Source organism: Equus asinus, chromosome 12 (genome assembly GCF_041296235.1).
Source record: "Equus asinus isolate D_3611 breed Donkey chromosome 12, EquAss-T2T_v2, whole genome shotgun sequence".
Classification (NCBI taxonomy): Eukaryota; Metazoa; Chordata; class Mammalia; order Perissodactyla; family Equidae; genus Equus; species Equus asinus.
Genome location: NC_091801.1, coordinates 49,210,868 through 49,217,222, shown reverse-complemented (window position 1 = coordinate 49,217,222; position 6,355 = coordinate 49,210,868). Strand labels below are relative to the sequence as shown.

The 6,355-nt window shown below is 46.7% G+C and overlaps 1 long non-coding RNA gene across 1 annotated transcript; it reads left to right on the top strand.

Moving 5' to 3' along the window:
- Nucleotides 1-764: 764 nt before the first annotated feature.
- On the top strand, nt 765-6,076 carry LOC139039849 (uncharacterized). The gene is made up of 3 exons (XR_011493053.1): nt 765-1,055; nt 1,934-2,034; nt 3,759-6,076. It is a non-coding gene; the product is annotated as an uncharacterized lncRNA (long non-coding RNA).
- Nucleotides 6,077-6,355: the final 279 nt, after the last annotated feature.

Here is a 6,355-nt window from a genome sequence, read left to right as displayed (position 1 = left end):
GAGCTCAAGTTTCATCACCCCATGTTTGCTGGTGGAGACCCCGCAAAGAAAAGGGAAACGGGAATCTATTCCCATGAGATGAATAGTGAGCCAGCGCGTCATGGACAGGAGCACAGCTTCCTCTGGGCCCATCCTCATCACTCTCGGGCTGAGACAGCCATGGCTCAGATTTCTGACATCAAGTCTCCTCATGTTAAATTTGGCTGTGATCGTTGAAAACAAAAGTCAACGGCAGATTTTTACTATACTCAAAGCAGCATCCAAACACAGGCATCTAACCCCATGTGTGTGAGTTTTGTTTTTTGTTTTTCCCAGACTTGGGAGAGTCCTCCAGAAAAGCGACAGTGGAGGGTTGTGTGAGCTTCAACCAGGAGCCAGGGCAAAAGCAGGTCAGAGGGGCATTGAGGTCTCCTGGCCCAAAGAGGAGCCTCAGGAGAGGGGTTCCCTCCTCCAGGCCACCAGGGTCCTTGCAGGAAGAGCATTTTCCAAAGTTAACATTTCCCTGAATGCCTGCCTGACATTGTGGCCAAAGTCCAGCTCAAAAAACGCATCTGAAGACTTTAAGGCAACAACTTAGGTAATTTTATTCAGAACTGGAAATAAGTGACCTTGGGCTAAAACTTCTCCAGCCCAATGGAACAATTTAATGCACGTGTTATTGCTGATATTTAATCTGCTACCGGTGCCCAGGAGAGCAGAACAATTCCTCCTTTCAGACTTACTCAGGCTCCTCCCCTCACAGAACCTTCCAGGGAATGAGAAATTTGAACTTGAAAGTACTAGCTGTTCTTGCTCATTATCTCCCAGTGAAGTGCTGCTTTCCAGAGTCTGAGCCCATCTCCGCCTCCTGTGCTGGCAGCGGTGGGTCACATAGGTCCCATCAGCGTAGCAGGGACTGCATAAGTCCCTCATGTCGTTAAAAATGTAAATGAAATGGTTGGGCGCCACTCTGCCGTTGACTCTGCTCAGAGAACAGGAGCCGATGCTTCCTTTAATTTCCGGGTGTAGTCAGGCTGCAAGCAACTCTGGGGAAATGAGAGTGTGTCAGGCCTCAGGTATGTGAAAACCCCTTGAAAGGATGCCATGTGGTGGCTCCGGTTCACATCAGAGCCACAGCTCTTCCACTCTGGGAGGACATTTTTGAAATGTGCTATCCCCTTATCTGTGCCAATACCTGACATTTGTGCCCAATTTATCCTCACGACAGGTGCCACAGTGAGAAACCATCTTCTCTCAGGGACGTGTTCAATATCCGTGGCATTTCTCGACCTTTGCTCGGTTCTAAGTTGTCAGAGGTGCTATTTGGCTTCCTCACGGATGTGGCTACAAACACCTTCCAAGCTCACTTATCGCCCTCTGCAACATGTACTATCACGTTTTTTAAGGGACGTTATTGAAACTTTTTGGCCTTTGAAGTCTTTTACTGAGATAATTTTTTTCTGTTTCTCATTGCCAACTTAAATAAGTAACTATATTTTTACTCTCTATACAATACATATATATTTTGCTATAAATGTATATTTCTGCCTAATTTAAGCTTTTAAAAACTCAAATCAAGTCAAGTTGCTTATTAGTGTGTACAATGTGTTCAGGCTGTGTGCTAGAAGGGAAATCAATAAAATACATAAACTGCATTACTTGGGCTCAAGGAATGCAAACTCTTGTTGAGGGAATAATACAAAATAGTGTAGAATACAGTGCTAGACCAGTAGGATACATAGACCATGAGCCAGAGAACCAGTTTACCACCCTGACATCTCCAGAAAAACAGGATTCCCACCACAAATCTGGCCCAACATAGAGGATGGATGACAGCCAGATTCTTAACTAGCAACTATTTCATAAACAGAACTGGAATGACCTCTAGCAGGACAAGTAAATAAAACCTTCTATAAAGACCCTTGTAGAAAACAGTAACTGCTCTTTTTACCAGATCCTACCGTGAGAGGCATGGGCCCTGCATTTCCAGGATAAGATGGAGGAAAGAGACCCATCTGCCTCAGAGAGAAGGCAGAGGGCTCACTCATCTCATGTGTATCCTTTTCCGTGGCAATAGGCTTTGGCTAGCTCTCATGCAGGTAAGAGGCGTTTGTGTGACCGAAGCTTCCTTCCGTAAGTCATCAGAAGGTGTCGGCCCCTCTTTCTCACCTCAATACCATGACAGTCCATACTTCCTGACAGCTGACAGGCACGTTATCAGGGAGAAAGGAAAGAGCAAGCTTTATTGCCACTTCAACCTTGGAGGTCATCGTCCCAAGAGGTCTCCGCATCTTTTGACACTTAGCTCCATCCAGAGCCCTGGAGATGTAAAGGTATTTCTAGGCTGGCTTTACTTGCCCTTTTGGCAGCAGGACTTTCACGTGGGTCTTCCTCAATGACCAGATTCAGTCAATCAGGTGAATTCCAAATTATGAAAATCCAGTTGGTACAATTTGGGGGAAAATAAAAAGCAGAACATTTTACAGTAAAAGGAAAGACAGGTTATCCTCCTGCTTAATATATGGTAAATTTAGAGTATCTAATATTGGGAAAATAGTAACCACAATAATTTTGAATCTGTATCCCTTCTAAGTGTGGAGTCCAGAGTAAGTGCCCTATTTCCATTTGATGTCAACCTCAGCTCACTGACTTACTCATGATCTCTGGATCAGTTGTCTACTCAAGGTTCTAGTAGCTCTGTCTATAAGCTGAGTGACTTTGGCCAAATTGCTTAACCTCTCTGATATTGTTTTCTTCACCCTAAAAAGTGAAGCTGTGATCTAGGTTCTCTTCCAGGTCTCAAAATTTAAAATTCTGTGACTATGCTACACAAAGATAGCCTTGCCCTCAAATAAGTGTTCTTTATTTAGGAAATAATTTCTGTAGATATTAACTTTCAGCATCCCAAGAAAGGCACAGAGCCACAAACAGTAGAGTGGGACAGAATCCTTCTCCAGGAAACCTGAAAGAAGTCCTTCGGCATGGCCAGGGGGATCCGCTCCCACCAGCCTTGTCAGTCACACTTGACCCAGAAATAGCCACAGTATCTGCAGGGATGAGCAGCTCTGGAAAAGCAGGGCAGCAATGGAGACCACAGGACTTTTAGATGCAGTTGGAGGGGATTTCAAGAAGCAAAGGCTCAAATGACAAGCTGAGAGTAGGCTGCCATGCTGTCAGCACATTATTCTTGCAGTGATTGGGTCTACAGACACCAATTGTTCTCCAAACCAGGCTTGCCCTGGCCCCGAAGATATTAAAGATGTGGTTGGGAGAAGAGGCAGAGCAAGGGAAGGGCGAGGTGCATCCGTGTGGAGTGACAAGTCACCCCAACACTTACCTGAGTCCCTGAATGAGGCATTGTTTGTGCAACTGGTAACCAGAGCTTCCCCCGTGTGTCATGTACAGTATGGGCTTCTCCCACCCTGCCTGCTGGGCCTGTAGGGTGTGTCAGATATGTTGAAACTACTCTGGGCTCCAGAAGGTGGCTCACCACCAACCAAAGGCTGCACCCAGACGCTGCCCTGGGCCTCGGGCACCTCGGGAGTTCTGCTGCGTCAGGGACCCAGCACTGCAATCTTTTTGTCTTCCAAATGAGAGGTGGCAAGCAGGCTGGGCTACCCTAGAGAGGATGGCATGGGACCGGGGAGTACTAGCTGCAGGAACCTCTTGCCTGTATGCCTGAGGGATGACTGCTGGCGGCTCTGCAAGCACTGGCATAGTGACGTGGCATCATGGGCGCTTTCATAACTTGCTCTGTGGATATTTCCTAACTCAGAAAGCAAAGGGAGCTACCCTGGCTCAGGAGGAGAAACGAGCACTGCTCACCTTGGGTGTGGAGATTCTGTCCCGTTCCATCCATTAGAGGACAGTGGAACTCAGGGGATCGCACACACACACGGACACGTGCGAGTGCCTCCTGGGCAGCCAGCCCCTCTGCTGGTGCCTAAAGAGCCCCAGGCTTTCCAGCACCCTGTGTTCTGCTTTCAGCCGGGGGCAACAATGGGTGGAACCAGAGGGACCAAGTGCTGAAGATGGGGTCCCGGCTTGGCATTAAAGTTGCTGAAGTTGCTGCTGGTACCCATACAGGGGACTTCAGCCTCTGCCAGGGTGGCCAGAGCGCAAAACCCACCCTTGGATCCAAATCCTGACAGGGTCTCTGGGCACAAGTTCCTGGTAACTCCCCACCACTGCAGACATTCGTGACGAGGAACGAACCTCCTGCCTGTCCTTGGGCTACAGTCACCCCTGCAGGTAAAGGCAGGTTGGGTGGGGTGCCCTCGGAGGAGGCTCGCCAAAGAACACCTGTATGAGAGTGGTAAGGATGACTCACCACTTGGCACTTTTTCCTCAGACTCAGTGCTGACTCTGTGCCCGGACTGCTGGCGGGGGCTTGGAGCAGTTGTAGAAAGTGGCTCTTGGGTGAGTCATAAACCAAGAGGCTGACCGTTTACACTCCTGGGGGACTTAAGACTTTCTCAGAAAGAAGCAGGCGGAACTAATTTCTATTCACTCTTTCTCCTTCTGGCCTCTGTTTGCCTGTGGTGATGACGGCAAATGCCATGGGAAGTGCTAACATGCTTTTTCACTGCTTCCACAACTGCTGTTGAGAGTTTCTGGGCCATGTTAAACAAGAAGAGTTAACTTGAGAATCCTGCACAGTTTGTTTTGTCAATGTAGATAATCAAATTATAGAACCAATAATGTAAATTCACACCGTTCAATATGGCAGCCACTAGCCACGTGTGACCATTTAAATAAAATTAATTAAAATTTAAAATTCAGTTCCCTATCACCCTAGCCATATTTCAGGTGCTCACTAGCCACATGTGGCTAGTGGACACAGTATTGGAAAGCACAGCTATAGAGCATCATCACAGAAATTTCTATTGGACAGAGCTGATTTAAATACGTGGCAAGTGTTAGAGACCCACTTAACCACTCATTCATTTGTTTATTCAACAAGTATTCATGGAAGGTCAGCTACATGTTAGCAACTGTGGGGGGAACAAAGATGAAAGACCGACCATCCCTGTACTCCAGGAGTTTGCAACTGGTTGGGATCACATACATGTAAGCAAAGCTACAGACCTTTTTATCTGGGGAATGAGACCAGCCACACACGAGCAACAGAACTCTTACAAAAAGATCAGCGTTAGGGAAGAAGAGCAGAGGAGTGAGTCAAGGTTGGACTTAAGCTTATAAATCTTTCATTCAGCATCTGCTTGCAGATGTGTGGGTGGTAAAGGAGCTTAAACCTGAGTGGCAGGTGTCACAGCCACAGAGCAATGAAACCAAGTGAAGGGAAGCTGGGACCCAAAGCTCTCCTAAGAGAACTTCCGACTGTGCCTTCTAAAGGGGGCAGCTTTGTGAACACAGCTGAACGAGGAGATGGCCATTTTCTCAGGCAATCGTATCCCAACCCAAGGGCAAGCGTAGGTTAATTTTCCCGTTCACCTCCTGGAATTCTGGAACACCGTGCTTCCCACCACACTTCTGAGAAAGTGGTGAGCGACCAGCTGGCCCTTTCTCCAGCACAGCTGCTCCTTGTTTGAAGGATTTTCGCTGAGTGATTTTAAATGTTTTTACAAGGTGTTTAAATCGGGCAACCACATTTGATACGCATAAAGTACAGAGTCTGGGAAAGCAATCACAAGGCACCGAGAGTGACCAGTTCTCACAGAATTTCTCGGCAAGGTCATCTTAGGGAGGAAATGCCCAAGGACGAAGGACACCAGAATAAAGGGCAGACACTGGAATTATTCAATAGAAATACCACCTGAAAAAGATGACCCAAGAGAGAAAGGAGCACATGGGAAAACGTGGAAACCTGAATCAGAGCCCCCAGAAGGACGAGGAGGTATTTTCAACCCAGAAGGAGTGTTAATGACTTGCAGTTGGCTGATACGGTGCAGCTGCCCTCTGAAGACGTTTATGAACATGTTTGGGGAGAATATTTTTCAACACTTGGGAATCACTAGAGATGGTTTGTAAGTCATAAGACCAGGTGCTGGGTTCCTCTGGGCAGCCAGGCTACAGAAGAACTATTCTGAAAGAAAGACCATGGGAACAGGGAATTAATCTCTTTTAATGTAATATTTTGAATAGGATACATATTTGTATGATTCAAAATTCAAAAAAATATTAAAAGGTTCACATGAAAAGTCTCCTTCTCATCCCTGCCCCTGTCTACCTGGTTCCCACACCTTTCCCACCTCCATTTGGTTTCCTTTGTACCCATCCCAAGTTCCTTTACACTTTTCAAGAAAATGCAAACATATTCTTATTTCTCCCCCCTGGTTTTACACAAAACGTAGCATACTATACACACTGTTCTGCATGTTGCTTAATCATTTAATAACTGTCTTGGAACTCTCCC